This window comes from Mercenaria mercenaria, chromosome 12 (genome assembly GCF_021730395.1).
Source record: "Mercenaria mercenaria strain notata chromosome 12, MADL_Memer_1, whole genome shotgun sequence".
In the NCBI taxonomy this organism is placed as follows: Eukaryota; Metazoa; Mollusca; class Bivalvia; order Venerida; family Veneridae; genus Mercenaria; species Mercenaria mercenaria.
Genome location: NC_069372.1, coordinates 78,190,764 through 78,204,625, shown reverse-complemented (window position 1 = coordinate 78,204,625; position 13,862 = coordinate 78,190,764). Strand labels below are relative to the sequence as shown.

Genomic DNA, 13,862 nt, shown 5'->3' with positions numbered 1-13,862 from the left:
AACATTCAATGATAGAATTGTTTGTACTATTGGTCCAAAACTGTGGAATGAACTGCCGTTAGTATTACACAAAAGTGAGCCACTTATGATGAAAATGATTGTTGTTGTTGAATTAACATATCAATTGACAATAAATTCCTTGAAACGCTTTCCTTTTAAAATCATTTTCAATACTTAGAAGACGTGCTTGAAATATTCAAAGTGGTAGACCGAGATCCTTCAAACCCGTTATAGACATATTGTATCTGTAGTTACAGATATCGAACTCGAGGGTCCCGTGGAAATTAGTTCGAATTTTCCGTTGTTCGAGCCGTCCAAATGGCGGCCATTTTGAATTTTTGAATTCGAGGGCATGATGTGTTACAAACCTTACATCGTAATAGATTGTCATATTGTACCTAAATGTGAGTATGATACGATGATAAATAAAAAACTAACGCTGAAATATGCTTTATTAATTATTTTCAAACATGACATGATACAGAAAAAACACAAATAAAACACTAATATAATTATAAGAATTTGGTGAAGACAGCATCAAATAGAAAGACATGAATAACAAACCTTTTTGAATCATAGTCCAGTACAAATATTATCAAATTTATTGCTTTCCAGTAGCCGACTTAGCTATACCCCGTATCCGGGTCCTTTACTAAGTTGTTCAGCCATGCTTAAGCAGTATGAAAGTTGACGTCGGATCTCCCGTTTTTATGCAGAAAAAATAAAGACAGACATAGTATGTACATTGCTCAATCATTTTAAATAATTTTATTCGTATAAATCAAAGCCCATTAAAGCATTGCAGTGAACGAAAGTCACATTGTTTAATTTTTTTGTCGTATACCGACGCTAATTACGTAAGCGTGTGAAAATTACGCACGCGCCGGTTAAAGGCGAATGTCAGGCAGAAGTGTGAAAAACTTTGTAAACACAAGCCATCCCGGCAAAAATTGTCTGTTCCACTGAATAGGTGTAATTATCACTGTAATTAAGCCGAGGGGACCACCAAATGAGTTCGAGAGTTCGAATTATCGAAGTTCGAGCGATCCGAGGTAGAACTATATAGAATAAAGAAGGAATAATTTCGGGACCGGGCGAAGAGTTCGAGCGATCCCGGGTGTTCGAAAGATCCGAGTTCGAGCCATTGAAGTTCAACTGTATTTCAAAATACACTTAAATTTTAATACAGACATAAAGATTGTCGGCACAGTCTCGCATTTTATTACTTTATTCAACTCGTTTAATAAATTCAATATGAAAAGACACTCATTTAATATCCTCTATTTATACACTCGGTGGCGGTTAAACTTCGTACGAAATACGTATAACCGCCTATCATGTATAAAAAGTGTTCAAATACGAGATTGCTATAAATTATTTCTTAAGTAATGATATGAAAGGAGTTTAATTTCTTGGCAACACCAATAGCTGAAAGTATATACAAGTGGTAATTATTTAGTACAGGAGTACGTTATGTTACATTTAAAAAGCAACAATATAGTAATTGTGTCTGTATGAAATTAAATATTTGTAATAACAGAAATAGGTTGACAAGTTAAATCAAAACGTGAACACTTACGATACAATCACACTTCGTGATTAGACATAAATTCAAGTTTCCAAGTTTCAAGATTCCAAGTTTATTAATACATTCTCAGTAAGTATCCTCCAGGGTCCAAAGTTCGATTTAGTCCAAACTTCGATGACATAATGTTTACCTTGCGTGTCTCGCGATATTTATGACGTCATACATTGCATCGTGGGAAAAGGTTTTACTACCGTAGTAGCTACAAGTTGTGTAAACAGACATCTGAAAATGCGTTTCAAACAGGTATATAAACTTTTGTAAACTATTGACATGTATTTTAACATTAATTGTACTAATCCCAATTTGCTCAGTAGGTAGGAGCTTTGGTCTACGGATCGCGGGGTCGCGAGTTCGATCCTCGGGCGGGGCGCATGTTCTCTGTGACTATTTGATAAACGACATTGTGTCTGAAATCATTATTCCTCCACCTCTGATTCATGTGGGGAAGTTGGCAGTTACTTGCGGAGAACAGTACAGAATCCAGGAACACTGGTTAGGTTAACTGCCCGCCGTTACATGACTGAAATACTGTTGGAAAAAACGGCGTTAAACCCAAAACAAACAAACTAATCCCAATTACCCTTTCCTTTAAATGACCCCTTTTATCACCTACTATGAATTATAAACCTGTCTTGTCAGTTCGTCTGCAATGTTTACAATTTTATCAATGACAAGTGGTAAACCGGAAGTTGCTAATTAAGGCCAACAAAAGTTTATGTTGTGTTTCTTTTTGACATGTCCTTATATATTTTTCAAATATATTTTAAGCACAGCCACAGAAGATTAGGAATAAGTATAGATCTTATTCACCAACTACACTCACCAATGCCTATCTGCATGTTAAGGATACAGGGATGTCAGTTAGAAAAACTGCCAGAATATATAGTGTTTCTGAAACAACATTAAGGGACAGAATTTTGGGTAATATTCATCCAGACACTGTGTCTACAGGTAAACCTCCATTGTTTAGTCTTAGTGAAGAAGACAAGTTAGCCAAACACATAAAATCTATGGCTGGTTTTGGTAATGGATACTCCCGGCAAGAGTGTGTCGATATCGCATCAGACTATGCATTGCAACTAGGTAAACGGTCTAAGGACAGTCCCTTAACAATGAAATGGATACGTGGTTTCTTGAAAAGATGGTCAGAGCTACGTGTGCTAACACGTAGAGGTCTTGAACATGCAAGAGCAAGATTGGCATCCCAGAAAGTTGTTTCTGAATACTATGATAACCGTGCAGCTACTCTACAGGAGCATGAGTTGACTGATAAACCCCATCTTATATTTAATGTAGATGAGAAGGGACTGCAAATTGACCATAAACCACCTCACATAGTTGCCAGCTCAGCCTATTGTCCATCTGCAGTAACCTCTGGAAAAGGCAAGACAATTACACTTCTTGGTTGTGGAAGTGCCACTGGAGTAGCAATTCCCCCTTTCTTTATTTTCCCGGGAAAGCGTATGCGTCCAGAGCTTTTGGAAGGAGCCTCCCCAGGTGCTGACGACACTGTAAGTGAGACTGGCTGGTCCAATAGTGTTATATTCAGGCACTAACTTGAAAATCATTTTTTTGAAATTTGTGCCAGCCAGGGGTGACCAGAAGATTCTTTATCATTATGGATGGACACAATTCCCATGTTTAAGTTGGTCTTTCAGAGTGGGCACAGCAAAATGGCATAGTGTTGTTTATATTACCAGCTCACACCAGTCACTTGCTTCATGTTATGGCCCCTTTGAACGTATATACAATGTACAGTGTCATAAACTGATGCGGAAGTCCTCTGCTACCATAAACAGATACAATGTTTGTGAAGTTGGATGCAAGGTTTACACAAAGGCTCTCTCACCTGACAACATTATTTCAGGGTTCAGGTGTACAGGAATATTCCCTTTGAATGTAAATTCTGTACCAAGAGAATATCTACTGCCAGCAGAAGTATTCAAGGATAACGATAGCCAGGAGACAGTCGAGGGAGGGATAAATGTAAGTTAGGAGAATATTGATACAGTTGAAGTTAGTGATGGGTTAACAGTGGAAATGTTTGAACAGAAGGAGAAAAGACTAAAACATGTGAAGAGTGAAAAGAAAGTTAAAGCCAGGAAAACCATGAGAAAGATAGTTTCAGGAAAGCAAATTAACCAAGATGTGTTGAAGAAAATGCCTGAACATGAACTATCTCAAACAAAAGAAAAAAACTCAGAAAAGAAATATATTCCCAAGAAAACACAGCCTTTCAAGATCCAAACCAAGAAAACATCAACCAACATATTAAGTGTAGACCCAGTGCCCGGGCCATCACATTATAACTTGGTCAGTGACAGTGAAGATTCTAACTCAGAAATTGGAGATGAGGAGCTTTGTTGTGTTTGTGGCCTGTTTACACCTGAGGCACTTTCAAGATGTACATCTCTCAGTTTTGTCAAGTGGGTGCAATGTGATGGATTTAGAAATGGTTACCCATGCAAACACTGGGTACATTTGTCATTCTGTACAAAAGTAAGGGTCATAATGAGGGGAGACAAATTCCTGTGTTCCCACTGTGATAATGAAGAGTAAACAAATTATTAAAAAACATTTATACACAGTTGTAACAGTTTATTATAGTTCAGTGTTTGAAAAGTTTGAATAGATTTATTCAAGTTGATAATTTGATTACAGTTAACTATTTTCCAAGGACAATCACCCAATTAACTTTTTTGACTTGCCTAATTTGTACTGTTCCCGCGTGCTATGACGTCATCGAATCAAAAGATATGGTGTAATGGCGGACACTGTTTATGGTAGTGTGTGAAGTTTATTGACATATATGGGTGCATTTTTGAGGGAAAAGATTATTTTATCCAAGTAAGTAAACTTCTAGTAAAGTTCTTTATTTTGGTTTTATTGCATTTCAAACGGATTGTTTCGTTAACATATCGAACTTTGGGCTCTCCAGGATACATAACATAAACATGAGATTCACATTCCAATAATAATAATAAAGACAAATGATCAGTAGAGGACAACTCTTATTAAAAAAACCTGAAAGAATCAGTGTTTAAATTTCATCGAATTACTTTTATTCAGAATCTATACAATAGATCTAACTTATTGCGTCTTATTAAATTTAGTATTTAATATCCTGTGTTTTTGGTCTAATGTTAGTACATCATAACCTAAATAGGAAATATGTTGTCAAAGAAATATCATGCGAATTGTAGGTAGAAACAATCGAAAACTATGTGTAAATAATAATAAATAGATTATTTTAAAATGTAGATTAAAATAAGAGCTTTCATGGAACTAACAATGTCTTCAAAAATTTCTTGGTTTAATTCGAGTGATGGCTTTTCCTTACTGTAAAGCTAAAAGGTAGTCATTATTCTCAGGCAGAACTTTGATTATAAGATATTGATAAATGATAAATATATGCTCTACAGATCATAACATGGTCATATTTCAGTAGACAATGCACTTGTAATGACTATCGGTCGAAATTATAAACTTTTATCATATGCTTTCAGCTATTTATTTTTATTCTCTTTTATACATACTGAATTAGATAATCATGAATGTCAGAGTTGGCCTTTTTAACAAAGTACAACAAGAACAACACTACTTATACTCATCTAATGAAAAGGCAACAGCGTACTGTTTCTATTGCGCAAATAATACACCCCCTTTCAATGATTATGTGGCCATATTTCAACCGACATTTGGCTAATTCATAATACGCTAAAAATTCGAGATAAAAATCTCGAAACCGAAAAGTAGATAATTATATTTTTGATCGTAACGCTTACATAAAGGTCAAAGTAACGATAAATCTATATTAATTACATTTGAGAAGAACAAGACTTTAGTGTAACTAAACTACAAGGTTATTTAATCATTTATATAGAATACAAAATCATAAATTTGCCTAGGAATGAAGAGAAATAATTTTCCGATTATAGCTACATCTAGTTCCTATCTAAAGAAAAAATTGAGAATTTAAGGCAGTCTGGTTTTTAACTACCTTTGTGTGTGACAACAGTTATTTTTAAGAAAATCCAGAAAAGAATAAATTCAAAATTTAGCAATAAACAACGCGCTCTTAATTATGCAATAGAAAAAATGGAAACTCCACAGGTCGCTCAACATGACAAAAATGAAAATGTCGCATGCTCGACCTGAAAGCAGCAGTCACTACCTAATGTCTTACTTCGTACGCAACAAATTGTAGAATATGACTGTGATCTGGCGAAAATAATATTTTGTTTGAGCGTTGTGTCGTACTTATCCATCGTGGTGTAACTACAAATGCCTGAACTCCAAACCCATCATACAAGTTACAAATAAGAAAGTGGTTAACATTTTTATTTAATGACGAAACGTTTTATTTACATCCATTAAAGTGTCGATTTCTTCCTTGTGACATTCAAATTTGAAAATCATGTGCGTTCATGATCTAAGTAAATAATCCGCATTTTAATATATTTGATATACGGTTGCTGCTTTCAAATCGCCTGTTAGACCGATGTAACCTTGAATTTATTAGATGTGGAGACACTCAGTTACACTTGAAAATGCTTGTATTAAAGTGTCAGCTTGAGAAAGAAAATATGCAACTTTTTTTGCGACGAATCCACCTATCATTAGACGAAATCCAAATTGAAATACTCTTATAATAATGAATACCACCTCGAATTTGATGAAAGGAATTTTGTAATACTATCTCTGCAGAAGGCACAGGCACACATCAACATAAGAATATATTTGATATTCGATCACATTACATAAACAAAAAGTAGTCAAATACTGGTCATGTTTAAGCATCATCAGGCTCTAAAGTATTACATGATCCGGACGAGCAACGTAATTCCACCATATTAGTAAGATAGTAGCAAGATGAAGCAAATTTAAAAACAATGTTATTTGAAAAGAAAGGTGTCACGTCTATTTGTGCTGCATTAAGGATGTAACTACCCCTGCTTACCTAAGTAAACATCCAGCGGTCCTTTAGGAAATCTGCTAATATTTGAAATGAAATCCTTCCAGGCAGTGAACTAATCCAAGAATGGTACATGTAAACCTGCTCTCAGCAAGTAACTGTTGCCGTTTCTTTTTTCATGGAAAATGTTAAAATGTAACGAGGGAACTATTGTTAAGCTGCTTTAACACTGTGACAAGTCACACTCATTAACTCTGCATACTGAAATTAGACTGATCGAAGACCATGTAATTACAGTTTGGTGATCATCTAAGTTCAATTTAAGTTAGTGTAGAGATTTGTAAACTATCAAAATATGTATCCCTAGTGGATGAAACTGGTAGAAGCCGTGCATTTCATTTTTTCAATGACTACAATTATGTGCTTAAAGTAGGCAATTCTAAACAAATTATCCTTTTTTACAATTTTTTCTCAATAGTCTCTTATACATTAAAGTGCTCATCAATCTATAATCATGCTCGAGAGATATTTCAAAAATGATTTTTCTCCCTCGCTGAGAAATTAAACAAGGAAGTTAATGTTAACTAACAACAAAGAAACTTATACAGCAAGGGCGTAGCCAGAGGTGAAAAGGGAGGGGTGCGACGGGTGAGACCGCACTCCCTTTTCGGGAAAGCTTCCATTTTTCATTATATCAAAATACCCTTGAATGTAAAGAATGTCCATTCTTTTTTTCCGCTCGCTACGCTTGTCAACTTGCCTATGTTTACTATTATTGACGCTGTAATCTTTATATGTAGTCTGATGATAGTTCTTTATGTTATAGAATATGATTTTTAGAAAGGTCAGAGCATTACGTTGATGCGAAACTGATTATGTATAACTATTTATTTTTTCACAATAGCAGAATGAAATCTATAAGAATGGCAGTTTACATTTACATTAAGTGTAAAAAATGATATAAAACAAATAATGTAAACTTTGTAACTGAATATTATGAAATTTGTTAACGGTGTTACGTGAAAAATGTTAACGGTGATTTAAAGAGTAATAACTCCGCAAACAATATTTCGAGCGGACGTGCCAATGATATACTCAACAAGGCTTTATACAAAGCTCTACCTACTCTCATTGAAATCTGGACTAGAATTTTGAAATGAAGCGTTGACAAAAATTTGTAGCAGGGTTTTTTTTCCACCTATAAATCTACCTCCAGTAAGAGGAGGTAATCCCAAAGCAAAGAAAGTATTATTTCCCCAATTCTGAATTAAACATTCCCAAATTAGTGTTACCTTTTAGGAATTTTGCCGGTTTAAAACAGTTTTGCTAATTTGTACGTATATTTCAAATATATAAAATTTGGTCATTAAAACAACAGTTATACTGTTGAACAATTACTGAAATGCAGTCCATTAATAAAACACGAAAATATCTTTACAAAGATTTTGTTTATTTGCAAATTTTCAAGAGCATTTTCCTAATTCCACTTGTGCTGATGGCGTTTCAAAAATGATGAAAAAGGAACTGTCTGTATAATTTTTATCTCTTATAATGAGATACATTTAATTCGTCTAATCATTCAACGTACACTCCATAACCTATGAATAATACAGACCTGCAACTACCATTCCTACGACGTTTCAGTCAAATCACACAAAAGTATACTAGGAGAAGTAGTCCGAACAATTATTTTTCAGTAAAATTAATAATGGACATAACTCCGGAAACATAGCAGTATGTACCAATGATATGCACATCTTATTTCAATAAATTCCTTAGGCTTCAATGAAATTTGGAGATGAATTACAGAAAAAAATCTGTTCATAGACTTTATGTATGATAATCAAAGGGCAATTACTCAGTACAAGATCATATAAATATGAACCTCTTAATACATGCTCAGCTAGAATTTGTACACACAACAAGGCTTCATAATATCATTTCTGTGAAGTTACGTTTAAATCCTAGTAGATCATTTTGAGAAGCTAGATTACGCTATGTGAAGACGGACAGACGGACGTACATATGACGAAGGCACAAACAAAATGTATCGCTTGATATTTATAGAACTTTTGTAGAATTAATATCTTTTTCAAAAGAAATCTTACTCTAAGTACATGTATATTTTGGAGAGCTCTTGATAAAACACTTTACTCATGCATGGTGAAAGTAACTCTTCTAATGTCTTATGAGAACATTCCTATACGAACATTTATTAAAATTGTCCCAAATTTAATTACCTCCTAAACAAACATAGAACATAACCCAGACTCAGTTCTATACAGTCTGTATATGATACTTGAATGACGTTCTGTCATAAATAAAGTCATCTACTATAACAGTGAATAAAAAACACCTTGAGAAGACACCCAGGATTTACGGCATATTCACAGTTCATTATCAAAATCCACTTAAGCCGACAATGTCTAATACTAGCAATAGCCACTGACGTCATATAACATAAGTATTGCTACTGATAATATATAACATATACAACCTGTTATTTATATTCGTACATTAATGCTCCATAAGATTTTTAAAAACAAATCAGTAGCTATCGTTACAGCCTTTGTTGTAAAATACTTAACGTGTTTAGAAAATGTTAACTTAAAACAAATGAAGTATACCTTTCTTATCTCCTTTGTCCTAGCTTGTTTCTAGCCAGATACAACCGCTAGACATTCACGTATACACCTCAAATCAAATACAAATTCAAACATATTTCGAAATCAATTCACAAAAGACCTCAAATGTATGTCAAGGATATTTGCAAAACATTTCTTAGAACGGTGAATTCCCAACATCGAAAATGAAACTTAAATCCTACCTTCTTAACCTGCTTCCTTGTAACTTTAGTAGACCGACACATAATTTTATATGGTTTCATTTATATGACACATAATTTTATATGGCTTCATTTGTGTACGTACGCTCATAACTTGTTTATTTCATCGCACGTAAAATAGTTCACCGGCCACAAAGCTCAATACGGAGAGCGCAGACATACGAACCGTGGGGTTGTAAGTTCGGTTCCCGGGGGAGGCATTTGTTCTCAGTTTAAGGCATTGTATATGAAATCATTCGTTCTCCACCTCTGATTTGTGTGGGGAAGTTGGCGATTACCTGCTGAGAAAAGTTCCTACCGCAATAGATAGAAGACGCCTTCCAAGAATAGAAAGTCGTGCTTACAACATCGATTGATCTGCAGCGAGCGTTCGACAAAGTCTGAACTGATGGACTCCTCGAGTGGAGTAGGAGGTTACATGCTGAGGCGGATTATGTCATACCTTTACAACAGGACAGCAGGAGTCAGCTTAGAATATGTCAGCCGTAGGAAGATCCTGTTGCGTTATGATGTCCCACAAGGTGAAGTCTTATCCCCTAAACTCTTCCTACTATTCAACAATGACCTGGTGTCTGAACTACCAAAAGGGGTTAAAGCTGCACTCTACGCTGACGACCTGGAATTATGGTGCAAAGTAGAACATGCCACAACAGCCACACACAGGATGCAAGAAACCATCAACAACCTGTCTTCAAAGCAGAGGGCGGGTAAAATCAAGATGGGAAATACTTTGCTGACTGAAGCAGACGAGTCAACATACCTTGGAGTGGACTTTGACAAACGGCTAACTTGGAGACCCCGCATTAGTCAAGCAGACGGGACGGTCCGTATGCGTAAACTTTGGAGCAATTGAGCACATACTCAAGACAGTGTATCAGGGAACAGTGAGACTCCATTTAGAGTATAGCTCAAATGTCTGGTCCACTACTACCAAAACTAACCAACAGGTTCTAGACAAGGTTCAAAAGCAAGCATTGCGGATCATGACAGGTGCTACAAAGTCTACACCAATCTCCTTCGTGAAGAAGCTAACAAGTACACAGCTGTTACAGGACAGGAGACATGCAAAGGTCCTGCTTCAAGCAGAGAAGTTCAGGTCTTTTCAAAATCATCTCATGAAAGCCAGGTCGGATGGCTACACCACAATTTGGCTCAATCGAGAGTTCAAAACTGCGCTGAACATACCAACGAATCCCCTAGGTAGAGAAGACATTATAAACCCTCTAGTGAATGATCTGTCTTTAGTGTTGTTCCTTATCTTGACCGCGGGAAACAAGAGGATGAAGTTATTCAGAAGAGTCTCACATTGACTATGATCAACGAAGACTATCTAACTTTTGTCTACACAGATGGATCAGCCAGATGCGCCATCAAAGATGGAGGTGCAGGAATTTTCATTCTGTACCCATCTTACAGAGAAACACTATATGCAGTCACAGGAAACAATTGCAGGAATTGCAAGGCGAAGGGTAAAGCACCCATAAAGGCCGTCTCAATGATTGAAGACTCGGTAGATGAAAGCTCCCCAGTCATCTTTCTCACAGATGCACTGTCTGTCATGGTAGGTCTGATCAACAATAAAGTTTCACAGCCTGCTAAGAGAACGCTGAGCCTGAATTTAACTTGCAAAGTAGCACTCCGGTGGATTCCATCCCACTGGGGACTTGCAGGCAATGAAGAGGCAGACCAACTGGCTAAGCTAGAAGCTCAGTCAAAACACCCAGGAAAACATGTGGGCTACAAATAGAAAGTCATCATCATCAATGCACTAATCTCCTTGATCGGTCTGAAAAGTGATGAAGACCAGGCTTCGGTCAGGGCACACTAAAGTAAGAAATACAGACTGGCACAATTTCAGTTGTGCCGACAAACTATTGACAAATGTAGAAGACAAAAAGGAAGAGGTTGTACATGTTCGAACAGCCTTCAGAGTTAATGGGTATCCAGAGTGGATGTTCTCAATTCATAAGAAAACCAAACATCAAAAAGACACTAACAAGAATAAAGGCAAAGAAAAAGCACCTAACATCGGCATGCCTTACATACGTGGTACCTCGGAGGCCTTGCATAGAATTTTTAGATACACATGAAGTCAAAATGTATCATCGTCCATACAATTCTATCAGATCCCAACTGACCAAAGTAAGAGATAAAACTGTGAAAATGAAAAAAATGTGCCGTTATATACTACTCAAAATGTGAAAAGTGTAAACAAGACTATGTGGGCGAATCTGGGCATGAAAGAGCATATGGCCAGATCCAACTCGGCCATATATGAACATTGTCAGCAAACTGGACATTATTTCATACCAGAAAACAAACAGGTCATAAAATCTGAGGACCATCACATTAAACGACGTGTCAAAGAGGTTATTAACATCAAACAAAGGCGACCATCGCTCGTTGATTTTACACTGTCATGTAGGAAGTATCCGAGCTCGAAGCATGATGTAGCTTGGATAATCCTGATATCACATTTCATTAACTCTGACGAAGTTTTAAAATAAAGATAGAACTTCATCCAAAGCTTCAATGTTTCAATACGTCTATCGTTCTATCGCATTTTCAACCCCGTCAGGAAAAGGCAATAACACGATGCGACAGCACATCACAATTCGACAGAATAACAATATGATGTGACAGTATAATGACACAATTCAATAGCATGACAACATGATGTGACAGAAGGCCATTAATATTGCGTTATCGTATTTTCGTGTTTTGGTATTGTCGTGTCGTCGCACCATCGCATCGAGTTGCCATCGTATCGATACCCATTATATTTGAAATATTTTGATACAAAGTCTACACAGGTGCTATAATGTCCAAACGATAAATGGAAAATATATAACAGCGTCTCACGTACAGTGTAATAAAGTCTCAGTACCTCAATTTTCAGTTTTGGAAATCACCTCAGCGATAGACTGTCTAACAATTATTTCGTATCTTTCCGCTGTACAATGTAGTTCAATGCAGAAAAAATTACCAACTTTGGCGTCATTATCGATTGATCACAAATTTTCAAGTAATCATTTCCAGTAGAAAAAAGGGTTTGACGAACTTTGACGAAGTTATACGAATGGCGCAGTAAGTTACTACTAATAACTATCGGCTGCATGTCTTTCCTTCAAATATTTTTACTTTACAGGATCTTTATCACCAAAGCGCAATATCATATTGATAATATGGTTAGCCGAATCAAATCCTAAATGAATTGGGTTTCTAATTATCTTTCATAACGGTACTAATATAAATTACCTTCCATCAGTACTGTACTATCAGTACTTTGAATAAATATAGGTTTGCCATAAAACCATTTTGTGGACACATGTTTTACCTCTTTGATAAAGTTTGAGCAAGAAACAACAAGCGGTACGGCAAAAACTTGAGTATTTCTCACATTGAGCTGTTATCATATGTTATTCTTAGTAAGGTGTTTGTAGAAGTATAGAATTATTTTGTTTTAGCATAAAGTAACACTTATTTAAATGCTCTATTATGAACACCAATGTGATCTAAGGTTTAACAACAGACTACAAGTGTATTGTTAAGCACAACTTTTTTTTTACATTCAGTTTGTATCTGACTTTTAAAGAGTACAGTCAATTTCTGTTTACATTTTCAATAGTCAGCCGAGTACAGAATATGACACAAACTAGTTCTAAGGAGTTATAATGCATTACTTTGTTTCTTTTTCTATTGTTAGCCTGATATAGAATCTAAAATAAACCAAATTATGTGTATGATATTTGGAGGATATAAATTGTGTTTAGGTATAAAATAAGTCATTAGCATTCTAAACCTATATTGACACTCGGGCTATGCTCTCCTGCAATATAAGTTAAGTTGCATTTATAACTACCTCAGACCCGTCATTGTCATTTAATAAGTGTATGTAAATGACTTATAGTTTGGAAATAACTGTCAAACATCTATAACACATTGGTTATTTGCAGTAGATAACATGGGCCTCCGCGACCGTTGACTTTGATTCAATTGTCTTTGTTTTGCATGTATTCATCGCTTTGGGTTCGATACTCACCGGGAGTGTAGAAGTCGCTCATGTGAGAAAACCATGAAGATCGGCGGTTCTCTGCCTAGGTACCCACCCATGCCTGAAATATTTCCCGGAGGCAAGTCTGCGGGTCTTCCTTCTGTTTTAGATTTGATAAGCCGATATAAACTTGTGTCGGTTTGATTACAAATCCAACAAAAAAAAATCTATAGATAGTATAAGGGATATCTATTTTCTAAAATGGCTTTTAGAAAGAAATGAAAAGAGAAACTACAGACCACTTTCCTATTCATTATTTGTAACAAACTCCATTAATTATTCATTACACTATATATGGCTATGTGCTAAAATCTAGTATTTCTTTGAAAGCAGATAATGCACATATGCAAATCATTTGCAGTTTGGGTTCGATTTTGTCTATTTTTGAGACGAAATGAAAATGAAATGTCTTGCATGCACCATAACACAGTCTGAAGCGGAACGCTATTTTCTTTAATCA

General features: G+C 35.8%; 1 protein-coding gene across 4 annotated transcripts in view; it reads right to left on the bottom strand.

Annotated features, from left to right (window-relative positions):
• Positions 1 to 13,862, bottom strand: part of LOC123533800 (guanylate-binding protein 1-like) — a 65,921-nt gene that overhangs the window by 45,409 nt on the left and 6,650 nt on the right. Inside the window, exon 1 of one of the 4 annotated variants that reach the window (XM_053520404.1) lies at positions 9,131 to 9,257. The exons of the other annotated variants lie outside the window; for them this stretch is intronic. The gene's annotated coding sequence lies outside the window, so the exon portion shown is untranslated. Of the gene's footprint in view, positions 1 to 9,130; positions 9,258 to 13,862 lie in introns of those variants that run through there. 4 annotated transcript variants of the gene reach the window in all.